The 21,479-nt window shown below is 40.5% G+C and overlaps 2 pseudogenes; both read right to left on the bottom strand.

The window, feature by feature from the left end:
- Window positions 1–1,260: 1,260 nt before the first annotated feature.
- On the bottom strand, window positions 1,261–5,566 carry LOC120096897 (nucleoside diphosphate kinase B-like; annotated as a pseudogene).
- A 4,863-nt stretch (window positions 5,567–10,429) lies between these two features.
- Window positions 10,430–11,057, bottom strand: Eif3k-ps3 (eukaryotic translation initiation factor 3, subunit K, pseudogene 3; annotated as a pseudogene).
- Window positions 11,058–21,479: the final 10,422 nt, after the last annotated feature.

The raw sequence follows: 21,479 nt of genomic DNA, 5'->3' as shown, positions 1-21,479 counted from the left end.
CAGCCTGAACTCAGGACTCACTCGGTCCCAATCATGAACTTTAGTTTTAGTCCAAGTGACTTGCGTTGGAAGAAAACTTGGACCTGAGGCCAATGTTCATGTTCCTTTCTCAGTCTTTGTGAACTGAGAAAACCACACATGTAACTGGGACCAAGCCCAGAGCAGGCAGAACCAAGTCCTATGAAACAAGGTCTTGCTACTTCACCGATCCATGGGAACTCCCGAGCTCCTTAAGAATTTATTAGGCCACCGAACTGACATCTCAACACATCAGCTGTGCTAAAGCGTCAGCACAGAAAATCCTCCCGATGGCTTGAGATGATAGGAGTCGATACATATTTCATGGTAGGTGCTGTGTGTTGCTTTTGTATTTATATTACTTTAATGAGAACTTCTGTTCGTTGCAGATTGGCTAATCCATTTTTTATGTCTTATAGTTTGGGTCAGGCCTGTTAGTAATTATTCTCAAGGCAATTTCACATAAAACACATTTTTTTTCTTGAGGTCTAGCTGATGGTCGTTATTAACAGTTTGCTTGTGAGGGAAATTTTCTAATCTGATGTCTGTGTCAGATAGATGCACCCTTGAGGGTTGCCACCTGGCTCATGTATTTTTAATAATTTCAAGATTACGTTAGTGTAGTTCAAATCTACAGTGGTCTCCGTTTTATTTAGTCCACAGCGAAAGTGAGTCACGGTAAAATCAGAGATGCAGTCACTAAATAGATTTCTGGGCAGGGTATGTACTTCAGTGGCAGAGAACCTGAGTAGATTCACCTTATCCCCAGCTCTGTAAAGAATGCTACATCTCAGACACAAGTGTAATTAGTAATCAGCATGAATGACAAAAGGTTTGCTTCTAAGAGTAAACAAATAAAGAAGGATGAGGGACTAAATGACTAAAATTTATTATACAAATATACGAAACTGTCAAACAATAAAAAATGAAAGGCTTTGGGAATTTCAATTCAAGAGATTAAATATTTAATATTTTTAAGAAATAAACATTAAGAGGCTCTAAGTAATATTCTGTGTTCTTCCAAAGGAACCATGTGAAAGAACACTGAACGCCCCCTCCACCGCCCCACCCAGGGAGCGTGCCAAACATCTTTTGCTGTTACAGTAATCCTAGGACATCCCAAATGGCTTGGAGAATCGATGCTGCTAAAGAGGTTAGTTCCCATACTGTGGAGAGCACAGAAGCTCCCCCACCCCTCCCCCCAGTTCCAAAGTCTTCATTGTTTTAGAAGAGATGATCCCTAGTCAGTGGGATGAAGAGCTGTGTCCAGGAACCCCATCAGCAGTGCTGAAAAGGACTCTGGTTTCTCCACGTCTACTCATATACCCAGTTGTGGGCGCAAGACTTGTAGTCGATCAGTTCTTCGGGATTAAACCATAAACCAATCTCCTTCTCGGCACTCTCCGCTGAATCGCTGCCAGGAACAATGTTCCTGCCAACTTGAATGCAGAAATCCCCACTAATGGCGCCTGGTTTAGACTCAGCTGGATTGGTCTCCCCCATCATCACTCGGCCTGTTTTCACTACATTGAGCCCCTCCCAGACCATGGCCACCACAGGCCCTGAGTTCATGTACTTCACCAGCCCCAGGAAGAAAGGACAGTCTTTCAGTTCAAAGTAGTGCTGCTTCCGGTGATCCTCAGAAGCCGGAAGGAACTTCATGGCCACCTAGCAGAACCCCTTCTGCTCAAATCACTTGATGAACTCGCCCACCAGGCCACACTGTGCTCACTGCATGCCATCTGGCTTGATAGCAATGACGGTCGGTACACTCAAGGCTGGCCATGGTCTGAAAGCCGGTGGGTCGGCCGGTGTCTGCGATGAGCGATGGAAGCCACGCGGAAGCTCTTTTAAATGATGGGTTTTTTTCCGTTTGTTTTCCCAGTAGACCTACCAATTCTTATTTACATTTTAAGTTTATTTCCCGTGCTACCTTTCCTTAACTATGGTCATTCGCAGCGATAAGTTGTGTCAGTTCAATCTGAAATTGGAAAATCACCTGGCAATCTACTGAATAATCTGTCTTCTCTGAGGTTGAGCCCCATGGTAGATTTCCCCCAACCAGTCAGCCCTAAAATATGCACATAAAAGCAACGGACTCGGCAGATATATGTGGGATATACATACATACGTGTGTGTGTATGCATCTGTAGTGTGTGTGTGTGTGTGTGTGTGTGTGTGCATGCGCGTGCACGTGCGCGCCTATATGGGGGTACCCATGGAGACCAGAGGAAGTGTAAGATCCTGTTGAACTGGAGTTACAATAGTTGTGAGTCTTGGGACAAGAATGCTTAGAATCAAGCTCAAGCAAGTGCCCTTAAGCACAGAACCATCTCTCCAGCCACTTGCACAATAATTCTAGCTGTTTCTACTTTGACTGGCTCTGTAAATCCCATTACTGTCTTCTAAGAAATATCACAAACATTTTAAAAAATATCTGTCATATCAGTATGCAAAAAATAAAAGTCATAGATTATTAATTGCTAACACACTGGTTGCCAGTAAGTTTCAGTCCATTCCCCCAAGAATGTTCATATATTTTTCTGCCTCTGTAGATTATTTTGACATACCCATTTCTCAGGTCCTGTAAAGTCTGCTTTTTCATATGTGTCTTTCCTTCCTGTGAGAATATTCAGCTCTCTCCACGCTGCTTAAATGTGGGCGGAGGAAGCATGATGTCAGCGATGCACTAGATATGATGGAAGAGGAGAGGCACACTCTATACATCCTTCCGTTTACAGCCTGGAACATTCCATACTCACAGTACAGGATCTCCTTGATGATCTTTTTTTAAACAATGTGAGTTGGATTCAAAAGAAATGATAAACAAAAGTGATACAGGAGACACCATCACTGTATATGAGTAATTAAGTCACAAAACATCACACGGCGTATTATCCTGATGTTATCACCGAGCTGTGAGTTTTCATCTCGTGCAATTTAAGTAGAATTATTCACCTGCACAATACCCAAGTTCATGTTCATTTCTGGTGGAGTCAATGCTGAAATACATGACCTACTGCGTATAATAGCTCATGTCTTGAACAGTCATGCCGTTGATACCTTAAATTTTGAAGTAGTAAATATTAGATGTCGAGAATTCATTTCTAAGCTTTTATGAGCAAAAAGCATGAATGAAAGCCCTCATTCTATACTTAGTTTATATCCATACATTGTTGTGTCTCTATGTCTCAATCGAAGAACCACCTTTAGCATCTAGTTTGCGAATAGAGGCTCACAACTCCTAAAAGTGCTGAGATCGGGGCAATGCTGGACGCTCCGCCCTAAATGGGGTATGAATATCACCCACTCGGAGGCCAGAGGAGTAGCTCAGACAATGAAGTAGGAGACTGCAAAAGTCAGAAGATGAGAAAGAAAGGCGTAACACTCTAACATGCCGTCATCTGGTATAGCATGACCACTGCAACCAGAATCAGGGAAGACAAAGCTGTGTGATCACTGAGCCCTCACACACACAAATACACATACACACACACACACACACATACACACACACACATACACACACACACATGCACATGTGCACACACACACACATGCACACACACAACGTCTAAGGATGAGGAGAAATAGCACGGAAGGAAAGGGGCCAGCAGGAGTGGAAGGTGGTTGAGAGAAGACATTGTGGATGAGAATAGGATCGCAGTGCAGAAAACAAGCAAGAATCTGCTAATTTTCCTTAAAAAAAAAGAGTAAGAATAATCCATAAAGAATGTAGAATTAGAATTGCACAGTTTTCTGTTATAGATGAAGACATGGAGGTGCTTAATGTCAAGACAAATACCAGAACTGAAGTACATGGTTGTTAGAGCTAACACTGATGCACATACGGAAAGACAGAATGTTCTGGGTCACTGTGTTATTGTGCCTCTAGCTCATCCCAGAGGAGCAGGCGGTAGATTTGTAAAAGAGAACAAGGAATGCTAGGATGCTCGACATGGCGACACCACCAGGTTGATCTTCATCCTTCCCTTCACTGGTGTACAAACCATAATTAATGAACTGAAAGATTCCGCTTGATTCTGTACTGGCCTTAAGATCTGGCCTCAGTCAAGGCCAACTCACTAGACCAGAAGGCAACTTGACAAAAACTAATTTCAACAGGACTCTGCCAAAGCAAGTGGCGGTGCAAAGTTGATTAACAAGATTTGAGCAAAATCTCAGTAGATTTTCAATTCTAACACACTAACATTTAAAGGGAGGACTTGACAGCATAAAGACTAGGTGATAATTGCATCACAGTGTAATGAGCAAATGCTTGACTAGGAACCCACCCGGTGTTTGAACATAGCTAAGTGTTCCTACCATGTATTTCAAGTCCAGCGTTTGGATCAATGTGTGTAGAAGAATGTTAAGCTGACAATGATCGCTGGACTATGGCTTTTATATGTGCAGGGGAAGAGAGCAATTACAAAGCATATGTAGTAAGTAGTTCTACACCATCTCTACTAAAATGGGCATGATTGAAATGGTGTTTACAGGCATAAAGAAACCGAAGACTGAACATTTCCCCGACTTTGTGGTCCAATAGGTATATCTACGGCCTTGTCCTTGGAATGATTCAAGGAGACTTGAAGGAAAAAAATAAAGCCATTGAAAATTCTTTGCCATGAATGTAAGATTTAATGTCGAATATCTTTTTAAAACAAGTAAAATTTCTATAAAATTTCATTTTTTCCTTTGCAGATTAATGTCAAAACTGTCCTAAAAGACATGATTCACAAAAGATTGTTCTTGAACCTCCGTAGTTCATGTGGAGATGAGCTGACATGAGCAATCATCACAGATAGAATTACAGACCTTGATCCACTTTCCTTAGCAGAAACATTAATGGTTGCAATAAGAAAGTGTTCAATGAAATGAAAATATAACCCCAGAATAACAGTTATACCTCTCAAGAAAAATGAATGTAATACAAATATAACCTTGAAATAACTTTCACATTACTCAAGCTAAAGTAACTCATATTTATTAAAACATGCAATTTACCTACAGCTCCCATAATCACAGCAATTCTCACATTAGCATAGGGCACATGCTCCTTACGTTGTAGCCTGACAGCTCATTAAACCAACATTTTTCTCGTTGTTGCTGTTTCCATCTTGAATGTATTTAAAAATCCTAAAAGAACATTTAAAAATCCTAAAAGAACATGAGGGAATAAATTGAGGTTGATTCTTTCGGGGGGGAAAAGTCTTCATTTTCAGCTCACATATCCCTTCTAAAGTAGATTCAAAATATTGGCATTTATAGCATTTCAAGATTCATATCAAACCCATGGAAAAGATAATTCACTATGATGCCCGTGGAAAAAGACTCCTGAATCTATTCACCCAGCTCTTCGCTTCAAATTTTAAGGTTCACATTTTCAACCTTCTATTAGACATCTGCTTCAATCCCCAATGTTATGTTTTTATTACAGTATCGGGGAGCACTTTTAACCAGAGCAATCTTCTGGTTTTCATTTTCCCTATCTCACTATCCTGTGTGCACCAAATCACCAACTCACTTCCATTGCATTATTCATTGCGTTTCTTCTGTAATTTCTGGGATCTTAATTTAACTACCTTATCAAAAATCAAATCAAGATACTAAATCCAATTACAAGCCCTACCCTAGGCTTTATAGGTACAAAAAACATGCAGAAGATATAAGGAACACAAAAGCCTGTGGGCTTACTCAGTACTTCAGTTTAAAAACCCCATGCCAATGTCGACTCATAAAGCAGTGTGTGTCAGCTGTTATAATGTCCATGCACATGGAAAGCTTCAAGGGCAGCAGCAGAAGCAGACACTCGTGATTCTAAAGTTACTGCCCTTTTACTGTTCTCCTTTATAAATACCCATAAAAATGGTTTCAATAGCAAAACACTTACCCTTGATGGAAGATCTGGAGAAACTCTTTAAAACGTGCAAATTACGGAAATGTATCCCACAGCCAACCTCAGCTCTGAACAAAGGTATTAAAAGACAATGTTAAACTGAAAACTGTGGGGCTGGAGAGATGGCTCAGGGGTTAAGAGCACTGACTGCTCTTCCAGAGGTCCTGAGTTCGATTCCCAGCAACCACGTGGTGGCTCACAACTGTTTATAACTCCAGTTCTAAGGGGTGACACCCTTGCTCGGATACATGTAGACGAAGCATGCATATAAAATAAACATAAATTAATTTTCAACAATCCAAAGACCTTTAAAAGGGGGTCCTCCTTCTTAGGCTCACAGATGAGAAGTGCTATTTGTGACACACTGAATTCAGATCCTGTGAGGTGCAACCATTCTCTGATTTAAAAAATACAAACAAAAACCAATGTTGCATGGAGAAATAGCTGCTTCCAAGAGTAGGACAGTAAGTGTGAAAGATGAACCTTGAACACCTAGTAATATCGGAGAACGAAGAAGTTCCTAGAAAAAAAATAGCATTGAAGCGGGTCAGTGATAAAGGAAAAAAACCCCAGACTCACTGATGTAAGAGATGGTACCAATGTGTAGATCTGAGAGAAAAGGTCAAGGACACACACTTATCCAAGTATACATTTGCCATGAGATTATAAATGTCTGTGATCACAGCACTCCATTAGTTTTAGCAACTACCCCAAGTGTTAGATCATCACCAGATTGAAGCCACTCTGGAGATCAAGGAGTTAGAAGGTTCATTCTTATCCTGATTTGTCAAAACTCTCAACTTGTCATGACAGCAGAGACTAACTGGGTTTCCTGAGTGTTCCCACTGATGCTTTGGGCTATAGCGAAAGGAAATGTGTGTACAAAAGCCCCAGGAATAGCTCTATGAGAATCTAGGTAGAGTTGTGAAGGTAGAAAACATACATCGCCCATCCCTCACCCTTTAATGCTGCCCTTCCTAGTGCTTTGTATCCACACGTGTTCTAACCTGAAGAGCAACTGTGTTCTCATTTGATTAATCCACTAAGCAAGTATCAGCATGTATTCATACATTCTGCCTTGAACAAAAAAGAGATCCTATAGTAATACAAATAATCACATTATATTTCTAAATTTCATGAGCATAATTATCTCTGCTTGCTAACTATTTTGGCTCATAGAATTCCCTTGTAATTCTTGCATCATCTGACAAGAGTATGATGTTTTAGACTCCCAAATATAGGGCTCAATGCGCATGTGTAAAGTAGACTCTAAGCCAAGGGAAAACTTCCAAACAACAAAGAAACATGACAAGACACCATTATCCTTAACTCTTTTGTTCACTTGGAGGCTGAAAGATGCAATTGTTCAAATTTAGCTTCATAATTGCTTGAGCAATGGGGGTAGCGAAGTAAGGGACTTACTGGTCACATGCTTTCCCCATGGGAATGGACCCTGACCTGGCAAACTCTCAGCCTGACCGTCAATGGTTAAAGCTTTATTGAAATTAGTCCAATTGTTCACACATTATCTATAGGGCCTCCCTATACCAGTGCAGGATGGAATAGTTACAAGAGAGATGGTATAGCCCCAATAGGGCATTAATATGGGATTGATATGATGGGATATCAATCAGGAAAGTCCGTTGTTGTAAAAATATAAAAATAAAAAATATATTGTTGTCTTTTACCCCACTAGGTCGACACTGCGGTGCCCCCAAGATGTCTGCTAGATATCTTGGTGGAAACACATCCCAACTCCGCAGCGGCCCAGTGTCTCTTGCCGCCACACACTTTCTTACACTCAAACCGTCACATAAAATAACACACAACACAATGACCTTTGACCCAATTGGTAAGCTATAATTGCCCACTTAAACATACAAAGCCCGGTACCATCCATCCCTTGAGAACATTAATAACAACCTGTAAATACACAGAGCAGAAGCTTAACGTCACCTGCCATCTTGTCCTGCCACGGCTTCTTTCTCTCCCTCTCTCCTGTCTCTACCTTTCTGTCCTAGTCTCCTCCTCTTCCTTCAAACTTCTCTCCCGCCCATCCTTCCTTCTCATCCAATGACAGGCCTCCTTCTATCTTGTGCCTGTCTCACCTGTGACATCATCCTACAAAAGTCTTTATTGAAAAAGTTGCCCCCGTGCTAGAGAGATGGCTCAGGGCTTAAGAGCACATGCCGATTGATTTTGCATGACTGAACTTGAGTCCCCAACAAATACTTTGAGTAGAGAACAACTGTAACTCCAGCCGCAGGGAATCCAACACCGTCTTGCCTCTGCAGACGCCTGCTCTCACAAACTTATTAAAAATAGTTGTTTTCCCTTTTTCATTTTTAAAGAAAGTTTGCCAACCTCTGAGGTAAAAAGCCAGATTCGTGGATGACCTAGAAGATTCAGTGTACTCTTCGTGTTTGTTTTCCTGAGTTCCCAATGCCTTACGATAGTATAAAAGAACATCCAAGCATGTTGCAGGTAAGCTGTAGTAAATCAAGTCAAAGCCTCCTTCCTGTAACGTTAAGTCAGGGAGTTAAAGAGCAAGCAAGCTTCACCGTAGTAGCTGGCAGGAGCCAGCAAATAGTGGATCATGGGTTCGTTTGTATTTATAAAATACACATTCTTCCATTGGGATTCTTTGGTGCCAACCTCAGGGGAGGTTGTTTCTGTTTCTTTACATGCCCGTGACTTTGTTTCAACATTCAGAATACATTTCTCATCTACTTATGAAAGAGAAAGATACTTAATAATAGTTTTTTTTTAATATTCAAGAGATCTAGAAAATCAGAGTAGCTTTTTAGTGGGAATCAAATTCTCAGTTGGCCACAGGTGTGGAACCAGTTCTTTTTTCAAACCCCTGATGCTACATCTAATTAGCATAAGCAGGGTACACCCTGTCAGGCACTAATGGTATTTACAGTACTAGACTCTGTTATAAAATATGAATGGACACCATGTGTATTCATCAGGGCTGGCTCTCGTGTTATTTATTCACTCAACAAACATTCACAGAGCACCTACTCCAAACGAGCTCCATGATTTGAAATTTACATTCCATAAAAAGGCATCTCCCTGTACAAGCCAAGCTTTCTGAGGTTTTTTTTCCCCCCTGGTGCGTATCTCTTGCAGGCAAGAAGTTGTTTTGCTTTGTAGCTCACTAACTTGAAAATTGGAAATTGTCAAGTGCATATAAGATTGACAATCTGCAGGCTCTTCTATTCTGTTGATGCTGTGAAAAGGCAAAAAAAATAATCTTACTTATATTCTATGCATTTTTAAATAAGCTTAGGAGCAGAGCTAGTACAGATGGCCGATACTCGACCTAGGGACATTCTAGTTTCAAGAGAGGCAATCCAAAGGAAAAGAAGGCTCCGAGTAAAAGGCAGAGAAAATGTCAGGAAGAGGTGCAAATATTAACCAAGATAGTTGCAAAGGGGAAGGCATTGCCTCACCTTACCCAGCATCACACAGAGAACTCCACAAGGTTTCCAAGCAAAGAGGAAGAAATGACGTCAGTGAGTGAAGACTTCTGCGGGCCAAGTCGTCACTAATTTTTCAACGACCATTAGGAAGATCATCACTAGTGGCCTCCACAGTGAATTCACCTCCCCGTCTCCATTCTCCGCCGTCTTGGTTAATCAATTTTGGAGTAGGCTGGCCTCAGTTACCTGCTAGGGCGAGAAGTACACACTTGAAGACAGATAGGCTTTCTGCAATGCAGATGCGAACCTCAAAGTGTTACTCCTCAAACAGTGTGTCCGCACTCCAAACACTTCTAAAGGAAATATTCACATTTCATTTCTAAAAACTCTGATGCAAATCCCTATGCTGTGAACGAAAGCAAAAGCCACTGGGATACGCTGTGTTAGGGCTGTCAAATGCATTCTGCTTTGCCAGGAAAAGGAGCTAGAAAGGGTTTATGAAAGAGCTGGCCTGGCATGAATCTCCAGGACAATCCAGGGAGAGATGAAGGAAATTCAGGCATCTAAGAGAAAGCTCGAAAGTGGACGAGAGTTGGCCATGCCAGGGAAATGATGCAGGCTGATTATTTGCCCAGAAAAGGGAAAAAAGCTCCACTATATTGCATTTTTTCCTTATGGCTGTAACTCATACTTAGTTTTCTATTCAGAGTCCATCCTTGCTCTGTAGAACCAAATATTTTAGTTTAAATATATTTAACTAAGTAGGTTTAAGTTAAATAGATAAATTTAATATAAAATTAGTTACTTTGTAATTCCCCCAAAGGCATACCGATAATTGTAACTGAAACCACAAAGTTCCTTGGCACTAGTTCTGTATTAAAAAAAAGAGCTTATTTCTTCTAGGTTATTTATTTATTTATTTATTTATTTATTTATTTATGTCAAAGTGCTTTGAGGTATTTCAGGTGTTTGCAAGGATTTTTTTTTCAAGCAAAGATGCCTTTCTTTGTTTTTTTTTGTTTTGTTTTGTTTTGTTTTGTTTTGTTTTGGAGTGAACAAATCTTTATTAATGCACACACTGTTACTGAGAGAGGGCCAAGCTGCTGGACACACTGTCAAAGTCGATCTTCTCCATAAAGTTCTTGGGCTTATTGCTCTCTTCCTAGCTGCAGATGAAGGTCTGCCCTGACTCGTCAGCGCGCCAGCCATCCCTGCTCGCCCACACCTTCAGCTTGTTGTCAGTCAGGTCTCCGAGCACCTCAGCCAGCAGCCAGCGGTCGTTGTGCTGGTAAGTGATGCCCGCCGCATGGCGGATACATTTTCGGACAGAGTCTTCAAAGCCCGTTATGCCTTCCCAGAGGTCCAGGGCTTGCCAGAAGACTTGAAAGCGGCAGTTCTCCAGTAGGTCCCCGAGGTACAAGATCTGTCGATTGAGCCACTCTTCTTGGTGTGCCTGGTCAACTATACATTTGCACGGTGTGGGGCAGGTGGGTGAGGGCTTTCAGCAGAATCTGGGCAGTGACTGTGGTCTGGAAGAAGGCTGTGTTGAACAGTTTCAGGATGGCCACGGGGGCCTTCAGATCACAGGCATTCTCCTTGGCCTGTGTCTCCACAAACTGCTCCAGGGTAGCCAAGTTCTCAGGATTGTCCATGCCGATACCCTTGAGCAACTTGTCCACATTTGCTCTCATCTGCTCAAACATCGTCATGATCACTGTCTCTTCTGTAGCCCCGAGCTGGAGTCGAACACCAGGTATGGCACTTAGTACTCGAGGACCGAAAGCAAAGATGCCTTTCAACTGGGGTCTGGAAATTTGGTATTTGCCAGAGGATGTATTTCAGGTCAGTTCCTTTTTCTGCCTCCACACTACTTTTGCATATACACGGTGCCACCTGAGTGCACCTAATGCAAGCAGTAAGTGAACAATTTGTTTATTTATTGGCTAGTTTGAGGTCAACACAGTGTCTGGCAAATAATTGGTGCTCAGTAACAAGCCATTGAATCTACACTAAGTATGTGTCTACTCTGAGGGCACCTAATACCTCCTTGGGATGCAAAGCACAGGCAATATGGAATCTGCCTCTAAACAAGATCAAGAAAACAGTAGATCTCTGCAATTCGAGATTACTCAGTTGAGAACTCTCTCTTTAGTCCTGTAGCCCATTCTTTTTTTTTGGAGCTGGGAACCGAACCCAGGGCCTTGTGCTTGCTAGGCAAGCGCTCTACCACTGAGCTAAATCCCCAACCCATTTTTTAATGGTTTTTATTTGGTTTTCTGGAGTCTAACTTCTTGGGTTCGTTGTATATTTTGGATATTATTAGCCCTTTATCAGATGCAGGTTTAGTAAAGATCTTTTCCCAATCTGAAGATTGATGTTTTGTCTTATTGGCAGGGTCCTTTGCCTTACAGAAGCATTTCAGTTTCATGAGGTCCCATTTATCAATCATTAATCTTAGGACCTGAGCCTTTTGTGTTCTGTTCAGAAAAATTTCCCCTGGGCCAATGTGTTCATACATATTTCCCACTTTCTCTTCTATTAGATTCGGTGTATCTTGTTTTATGTGGAGTTTCTTGATCCACTTGAACTTGAGCTTTGTTTAAGGAGATAAAAATGGATCAATTTGCATTCTTCTACATACACACTGCCAGTTAGACCTGCACCATTTGTTGAAGATGCTTTCTTTGTTCCACTATGATTTTGGCTTCTTTGTCAAAGATCAAGTGTCCATAGATGTTTGGGTTTATTTCTGGGTCTTCAGTTCTATTCTGTTGATCAACCTGTCTGTCTTTGTACCAATACCATACATTCTTATTGCTATTGCTCAGTAGTACAGCTTGAGGTAGGATGGTGGTCCCCCTCCCCACAGATGTTCTTTTATTGTTGAAAATTGTTGTTTGTTACCCCGGATTTTTTTGTTATGCCATAAGTTGAGAATTGCTCTCTGTTTCTGTGAAGAATTGGGTTGGGATTTGGATAAGGATTGCAGTGACTCTGTGGATTGCTTTTCCTAGGATTTGGTAGACCATTTTTATTATGTTAATACTACCAATCCATGAGCATGGGAGATCTTTCCATCTTCTGAGGTCCTCTTCGATTTCTTTCTTCTGGGACTTGAAGTTGTTGTCATACATATCTTTTACTTGCACGGTTGAGTTACACTAAGATATTTTATTTTATTTGTGACTATTATAAAGGGTGTTGTTCCCTAATTTCTTTCTCAACTCATTTATCCATTGTATAGAGAAAAGCTACTGATCTGTTTGAGTTAATTTTATATCCAGTCACTTTGCTGAAGTTATTTATCAGCTATAGGGGTTCTCTGGTATTGGGATCACACACACACACACACACACACATATATATATATATATGATAGTATATATATGATTATATATATATATATAAATATAATTTGTGGTATATGATAGTATACCACACATAGTGATACCTTGACTTCTTCCTTTTTAATTTATAACCCCTTTATCGCCTTTTGTTGTCTAATTGCTCTAGCTAGAACTTCAAGCACTCTATTGCATAAATGTGGAGACAGTGGGCACCCTTGTCTTTTACCTGATTTAGTGGAATTGCTTCAAGATTCTCTCCATTTAATTTGATATAGGCTATTGGTTTGCTGTATATTGCTTTTATTATGTTTAGGTATGAGCCTTGAATGACTGATCTCTCCAAGAGTTTTAACATGAGGGGGTATTTTATTATGGTAAAACTTTTTCAACATCTAATGATGTGATCATGTGATTTTTTTTCTTTGAGTTTGTTTATATATTGGATCATGTTGATGGATTTCCATATATTAAACCATCCCTGCATCCCTGGGATGAAACCTACTTGATCATGGTGAATGAATGTTTTGATGTGTTCTTGGATTCAGTCTGTGAGAATTTTATTGAGTACTGTTACATAGATATTTAAAAGGGAAATTTGTTGGGTCTTTGCGTGGTTTAGGAATCAGAATAACTGTGGCTTCATAGAATGAATTAGGTAGTGTTTCTTCTGTTTCTGTTTTATGGAATATTATAGGAGTATTGGTATTAGGTCTTCTTTGAAGGTCTGATAGAATTCTGCACTGAAACCATCTAGCCCTGGACTCTTTTTGATTGGGATACTTTTAATGACTGTTTCTATTTCTTTAGAAGTTATGGGATTATTCAGATAGTTTACATGATCCCTACAGAAATGCTCAAAATCCTTACTTATCAAGGAAATGCAAATCAAAACAACCCTGATATTTCACCTTACACCAATCAGAATGGCTAAGATCAGAAACTTAGGAGACAGCAGATGCTGGATATGGAGGATATGGAGAAAGAAGAACACTGTTTCATTGCTGGTGGGATTGCAGACTGGTATAACTACTCTGGAAATCACTCTTGTGGGTTTCTCAGAAAATTGGAAGTAGTTCTACCTGAAAATCCAGCTATACTACTCCTCGGACTATAATAACATATAATAACGACAAGTGCTCCACTATGACCAGAGCAGCCTTATTTATAATAGCCAGAAGCTGGAAACATCCCAGATGTCCTTCAACCAAAGAATTGATACAGAAAATGGGGTACATTGACTCAATGGAATATTACTTAGCTATTAAAATGACGACATCACAAATTTTGCAGGCAAATAGGAATTAGAAAGTGAGTGAGGTAACCCAGTCACAAAAGAACACACATGGTATGTACTCACTGATAAGTGAATATTTCCCAAAAAAGTTCAGAATACCCATGATACAACTCACAGACCATATGAAGCTTAACAAGAAGGAAGGACAAGTTTGGAATCGCAGTCCTACTTAGAAAGGTGAACAAAATAATCACAGGAGGCAGAGGGAAGAGTGGACCTGGGTGGGAGAATGGAGGGGGAGGGAAAAGGGGGCAGGATCAGGTATGGGGGAGACAAGAGAGAAACACATATGATCAGGAAAATAAATAGAAATAGGCAGCAGTGTGGGTAGGAAACAGGGAAACCACTAGATAGTCCCAGATACCAGGAATGTGGGAGGCCCCCAGGACCCAATGGGAATGACATTAGCCTAAATGCCCAGGAGTGGGAAGATAGAAGAGACCTGAAGAGACCACCTCCAGTAGATTGACATGACCCCCAGTTGAGGGATGGGATTACCCACCTACCTCAAAGTTTTAAACCCAGAATTGTCCCTATCTAAAGGAAATGCAGGGACAAAACATGGGCCATCCATAGCCCATACCACCTTGGGATCCATCTCATGCACAGACACCAAACCCCTACACTATTTTCTGATGCCAAGATGTGCTTGCAGACAGGAGCCTGGCGTGGCTGTCCTCTGAGAGGCTCTGCCAGTATATGACTGAAACAGGTACAGATATTTACAGCAAACCCTTGGACTGAGCCCAGGGATCCCTATGGAAAAGTTAGGGAAAGGACTGAAGGAGCTGAAGGGGTTTGCAGCCCCATAGGAAGAACAACAATATCAACTAACCAGGCCCGACTAAGCCACCAACCAAAGAGCATACATGGGCTGGTCTGTGGCCCCTATTACATAGGTAGCAGAGGGCTGCCTTGTCTGGACTCGGTGGGAGGGGACGCACTTGATCCTGTGGAGGCTTGAATGCCCCAAAGAAGGCAGATGCTAAAGCAGTGAGGTGGGAGTGAGTGAGTGGGTGGGGAAGTACCCTCTTAGAAGGGAAAGGGAGGGAGGATGGGAGGCTCATGGAGCGGGGGATCAGGAAGGGGTACAATATTTGAAATATAAATAAATAAAATAATTTTAAAAAGAAAGAAGAGTAGAGAACTTGGATATAAAAGTCATGGTAGAGACTAGGAAGCTAGCTCCCTCAGTAAAGTACTTGTTCACAATCATGAAAACACAAGGAAAATTCCTAGAACCTGTCTGGCATAGTGATGGCCTTTATAATACCAGTACTTCAAAGGCAGAGAAAGAAGGACCCCTGGGATTTACTTGCCAGCCAGTCCTACCTAATTGTTGCACTCCAGGTCAATGAAAGACCCATCTGAGGAGTAAATAGCATTTCTGCGAATGATGCCCAAGGTTTTCCTCTGATCTCCCCCACCCACGTACACAAACATGCACACACATACACAAACACATCACCGAAATTAAAAACAGGAAAAGTGCCATCCGTTGGGAGTTTCTGATTAAGTATTTCTGAGAAAAGACTTCTTTGCTTATATTTAGTCTTGTCTTTGCTCATATTTAGGTTTGCAGAGACAAAGGACCAAAGGCTGAAGGGATAGGCATATGTGTAAGCACAAGAGTTGTGAACTATGCGTGGGCTTAGGTCAGTCTCAGTCTCCTGGTGTAGTCAGATAATTTCCTGTTGAGACTGCAAGAAGGAATACCAAAAGCCATGACAAAAACATTGTCAATGTGATAACCAATGTATTATTCTTTTCTTCAAATGGAGTGTATTAAATTCCCATGAGATCCAAGAACTAGCTCTATAAGGACCAGTGAATTAAAAAAAATTTTAAAAGTTTTCTGTTGAGTTTCTCACAAAGAAGCAATCAACGTGAGACTCCATGTTCTCAATATAAACACTATAATAAAGGCTAGAAAACCAAAGTGGCATCTGATTGTCTCCAGTATACAATGTCAAGGAAAGCTTCATTAGAAGACAGAAGTAGCTCAACCTTGAAAAAGAACAGGTTTATGTCCATTAGGAATTGCAGATCCAAGGGCCCTTTACACCTGGACAAGGAATTGCTTCTGTGGGCAGAGAATATCACTTGTTATCATTATATTTTCACACCCTTCAACATGAGTTATTTCTACCAGTCTTTTTAAAATTAGCATTTACTTTATTAAAAAAAAATTCATTCACCCAACAATTGCCAGTTTACTCTAGTCAGAGGCAATGAGACCTGGGAGAATGGAGGCAAGAAATGAAGCAGACTAAAGTCTCGTGCAAAAGCCCACTTTAGGGTTTGGGGATTTAGCTCAGTGGTAGAGCGCTTGCCTAGCAACCGCAAGGCCCTGGGTTTAGTCCCCAGCTCCAAAAAAAAAAAAAAAAAAAAAAAAAAAAGAAAGAAAGAAAGAGCCCACTTTATTCAGAGTACCCAACAATTTATACCTTGGCAGTTAAGAATAACATGAGTAAAATGACCATCACGGGACAAGCCACATGTGGCAAAAATGTCATTCCATAAAGGCATATAAATAAATACAATAGCCAGTTGTTATGAATTATCTCAATTAACTCATTCCTACCCACTATACATAAAAGGGGCACAACAGCATAAACTGAGAACAATCCGTATATTTTAAGACACTGAGGTGACATGAATCTTTCTTGGTTTCTTGGAGTTTTCTCACAAGCACTCAGAAATCGCCTCACACAACTCCATTCTTGGACCATGTTCTGATATCTTCCCCTTTTTTATTTTTAAATACAAGTTATCCAGAGTCATTTGAGATATCGTAGAAAAGTCTAATTGTCATTTGATGCATGAGTGTCCTATAAGCAAGCATCATGAATATTAGACCAGGGAAAGCATCATATAGATTCCGCCACCAAGAACAGGGATTTGAACTGTGTCTAATACTAATGGTTACGTAATTCTATTCATCAAAAAAATGTAGAGAATATCTTGAAAAGCCACTTATATATTAGTAGTTCTGATTTCTTGTATAATGGAAGCTCATATTTTCATTTGAACAAGAACACAAATGTTACGGTATCCTATGCAAATAGGAAATTATTCAAATCCCAAGGACAAATTAAATGCAGTCCCTTCTTCAGATGAATGAGTGAGTCTATTAGAGTCCATTGGTCCAGTCAGAAACACAAAGCCATTAGTAAAGATAACAGAAACTGGATCCATTCATTCTACAAATTGAAGCCAAAGAGGATGAGAAACATAAGATCAATACGTGGGTTCAGATATACACTGAGCTCACCACAGATGCGCAGGTCAAAGCAGCCAGCATTGCCAGACAAAGAATCTCCGGTGACATATGGCTCTGTGTAATTCACAGAATAACTTCCCCCTTGTTGTCAGGGCCTCAGCTTGGCTCCTGGTGGGCAGACGTGACTTCAGATGATATGGTCAACGTCTCCTTTGCCCGTTAGTTAGAAGTATGTTATCTTTCTGGTGACTTATACTGCCTCCTCCTGATTCACCATTGTCCTGGATGGCCCTGGGGCCACTGGAGCCTGAGGAATACATAATGTTACAGTGACTCCATCTGCAGTGACAGATGCCTACTTCTTCCCCTGATAAACGTTTTGATTTGGCTAAAATCGCTCTGGAAATACCAAACGAAGTTCATGAGGCCAGGGAGGAATTGGGAAACAAATTCTGTTTCCCTGTCATGATCTGGCTTGCCTGGGTTGTAAACTCCTAAATCCTCATGAGAAAATGTAGGGACTTTAAGATTAATTATCATATTCTTTACCCCACACTTCAGGATCATCTTCGGGAAACGAAGGGTACATTTCAAAAGGAGTTTCCAGTCAGGAGTCTGAGTTAATTTGCTATTTCTATATCGTTTCATACTCTCCCATATTTCTTCATCTGATGTTCCTCCTTCTGGAAACGGGGGATTATAATCCAAAACAACTTGCAGTCTAATAGTTGTGACTTTGATACTCGTGCTCCTTCTTTTTTTAGAAAATGACGCACAAGCTTGACATAAGGCTAAGCCTTCTCTGGTTCCTGCCGCATTATGCCCACCCACTTCCTTCTGTGCAGGTCCCACGCTTTCTCATAGCTGACTTTTGACACCATTTACTTACTGCTCTGGAGGTAGAAAGGCCTGAGAGATTGAAGGCAATAAATGAGGCTGACCCATGCGATAGCCACCTTTATTCACAGCTTCAGACAAATTGAAGAGGGTTAAGAAGAACCAACTGAGTAGAGAGTACCATCTCCAGGACAAGCTGCACTTGACAGGCGAGCTGAGTGTGACTGACAAGCAACAGGTGATGGGCAAGTCCTGGCAAAAACATGTTTTTCCTTAGAAGCATAATAAAAAGGTGACAAGTGACTAAAGTAAAGGCGACAGTAGCAAGTTGTAATGAAGAACATGAAGTAAGCATGCTCCTATCTGCCACACCTGGGAGGGACACGTGGAACTGAAAGAATAAAGATTTTTAAACTATCCCCCACTGTCCCTGCTGTGAGGGTCAGTGCACCTCACAAAAGAATAACATCACATGTTATGGGGAAGTAGTCCTGCCATAGACCACCTGGCCTCGATAAGGCCTAGCTCAGCATAGATCATCCGGCCTTGATAAGGCCTGGCCGAACATAAGCCATCTGGCCTCATTAAGGCCTGACTCAATGTAAGACATCTGGCCTCAATAAGGTCTGACTTACCGGTCCTGAGGAAAAGGAGTTGGGGTCAGCTCGCGCCAAAGGCAGGGAGGCCTGGAGTTGGACTGAGCCCAAGCCAGGTCATGTGTGCCAATGTAAACAAATAGTAAAATTGCTTTGCTTTGTGTGACTGTTGCCAACTGCCTATGTAATTTTCCCTAGAAATACCTTCCCCCAATCGGGCTCGGGGTCGACTCCTCTGTCTCCTGTATGAGATACGTGCCGTCCCCAGAGCTCTGGTTCCTCAAATATACCTCTTGTTTATTACATCAAGACCGGTTTCTCGTGAGTTCTTGTGGGTTGCGTCGTCTCGAGATTTGAGTGGGGGTCTTCCCCACCCCGCTGGTCTTTCAGAACCATCATCCAAGAATCATTACATGTTTTTGAAGAAACTAAAGTCACAAGACTCTTGTCTTGGCTTCTTCAAGTTTTCTCAAAACTGCTCAGAAATACGCTCATAAGACTCTATTCTTGACCCATGCCCTGACAGCTACATTTGTCCACATTGAGATGTCAGATTTTTTTTGTTTGTTTGTTTCTTCCTTGGGTTTCCTCACGTACGTTTCTCTGTCTGCAAGTTTAGACGGTAACTCTATCACCTTCAACTTCACCCACAGAGCTCTATCCATCATGGCCCATCTATTACGAAACCACCAATGATAACACAACCTCTTATGGACTTGAAACGCATTCTTCTCTTGTCTTTTGAGCACAGAGCACATTCATTTTTTACTCCTCTCTGCAGCTAGAACTGTTTTTTAGTGTTGTCTTGTTTTGGTGCTGGCAGTGATCAAACCCAGTGCCTTACACATACTGGGAAATCACCCAACCTCTGAAATCCATTCCAGCTCAAACGCTGTTTTTTTATTCTTTAGCATATGCAATATTGGAACAACATTTTATAACAGCATTTGCTGAAAGGAATTGACACGATTGTCCTGAGGATAAACCAAATGCATGTACGAGTCAATATTGTCCCATTTTATACTGTGTATGTCTGTGTATAATTACTGAAAAGATATTTTCACTATACAAGTGAAAACACTAAAGATAATAGTGTATAGTCCCCAGTATGTTGGCTAATTTTATTGTGGTGATTAATTTATAATGTATTTCTGTATCAAATAATCACATTTTGTAGAGAGTAAGTGTGTGCGATTTCCATTTGTTAAATGTATTTCAGTGGAGCTCAGGAGTAAAACAATACCAAATTGGAAGAATAACAAGAAGCGATTTTGAACAAGCTATATCACAAAAGGTCTGCTTAATTTCTACAAAAACTACAAGTTGCCAGAGAGATGAAAGAGATAAGAGAGAGAGAGGTGGAAAGGGAGAGGGAGAGGGAGAGGGGGAGGGGGAGAGGGAGAGAGAGAGAGAGAGAGAGAGAGAGAGAGAGAGATTTTCACCAATCCAGAAAACTAAAGCAATAATTAAAAACAAGGTGACTTCCCTTTACAATAATAGTTTTTATGGTGACAATTCTCTATAAGAAATGTCTCAAAACAAAGGAAGGCAGCCCAATTCCTTTTCTAGAACCAGTAATAATTTAAAATAAAAATACAAGTAGCAAGGAAACACAAAACAAAGGATCGAAATCCTCAGGAAATTATATATATATATACATATATATATATATATAATGTTTAACAAATTATTTTAAAAATCCAGTCAATATATATGTAAAAGGATGATGCATTTTGGGCAAATGGAGGTTTTGCTCATAATGCAAGGTGAATTCACATATGAAAATCAGTTCATTCAATACGACTTATTAAAACACAAGAGTTAAAACCAATAAGGTCATTTCAATAATGTATTTTATCGAAAATTTACCAACCTAAGGACCCTATTGGGGGGATTTTTTTTTTTGCTTTACTATTTTTGTTTAGTTTGTTTGGTCTCTGAAACAGGACTCCATGTAGTTTAGTTTGTCTTCAAAGTCCCTATTTTGCTAAAGGTGACTTTGAATTGTAGGTTCTCCCCACTTCAACCTCCTGTATACTAGGATTAAGTCATACAAGACCATGTCCTGCACATTCACCAACAAAGACTATATAGGGAAGACACAGCTCTGAAAGAAATCTTTACAAAATAAACATTTGTAGGACTTGTGTCCAGAATATAAAATCAGACAATGAAAGTCAGCAAATGATTTGAACAAATGTTCAATACAGGCATGCGCACACACACACAGTCATGAATGTCTAAAAGGCATATATGAGGAGATATCAATATCGCAGATCATTAAAGAAACACAATCTAAGAGCCGCAATAAGATACCATTATGAATCCATTAGAACAGCTAACATAACAAAAACTGCTAATACCAATTGTTAATAAAACGTATGATGACAGAAACTCTCATTAACTGATGGCGTAAATGCAACCTCCATACTCACTTTGAAATATTTAACTGTTTCTTCAAATATTAAACACAGACTCACCAAATTCACAGCAGATTCGCAGCAATTCCACTCAAAGAGATCCATACAAGAAAAAAATGAAATCTTTTATACAAATCTCTTTTACTCAGATGTTTATAGCAGTAATATTGCCAATTAAGAAAAATGTAAACAGCCTATCTGGTAGACAGATGAAGTGTTAAACGACCTTAAACCAAGCAAAGCTACTACTATGCATACGACCGAGTGCGAACAGCGACAAGCTAACTGAAAGAATGATGACACAAACCCTACATGATCCTGAGTATATGGTGTCCAAGAAAAGGTAGATTTAGTGTCAAAATTAAGTGTTCCAGAATTGTGATGGACATAAGGTTTGGCTATAGAAATCTCTGA

Source organism: Rattus norvegicus, chromosome 15 (genome assembly GCF_021556685.1).
Source record: "Rattus norvegicus strain SHRSP/BbbUtx chromosome 15, alternate assembly SHRSP_T2T, whole genome shotgun sequence".
Taxonomy (NCBI): Eukaryota; Metazoa; Chordata; class Mammalia; order Rodentia; family Muridae; genus Rattus; species Rattus norvegicus.
The sequence above is the reverse complement of the archived record's forward strand: the minus strand, read 5'-3'. Positions and strand labels throughout refer to the sequence as shown.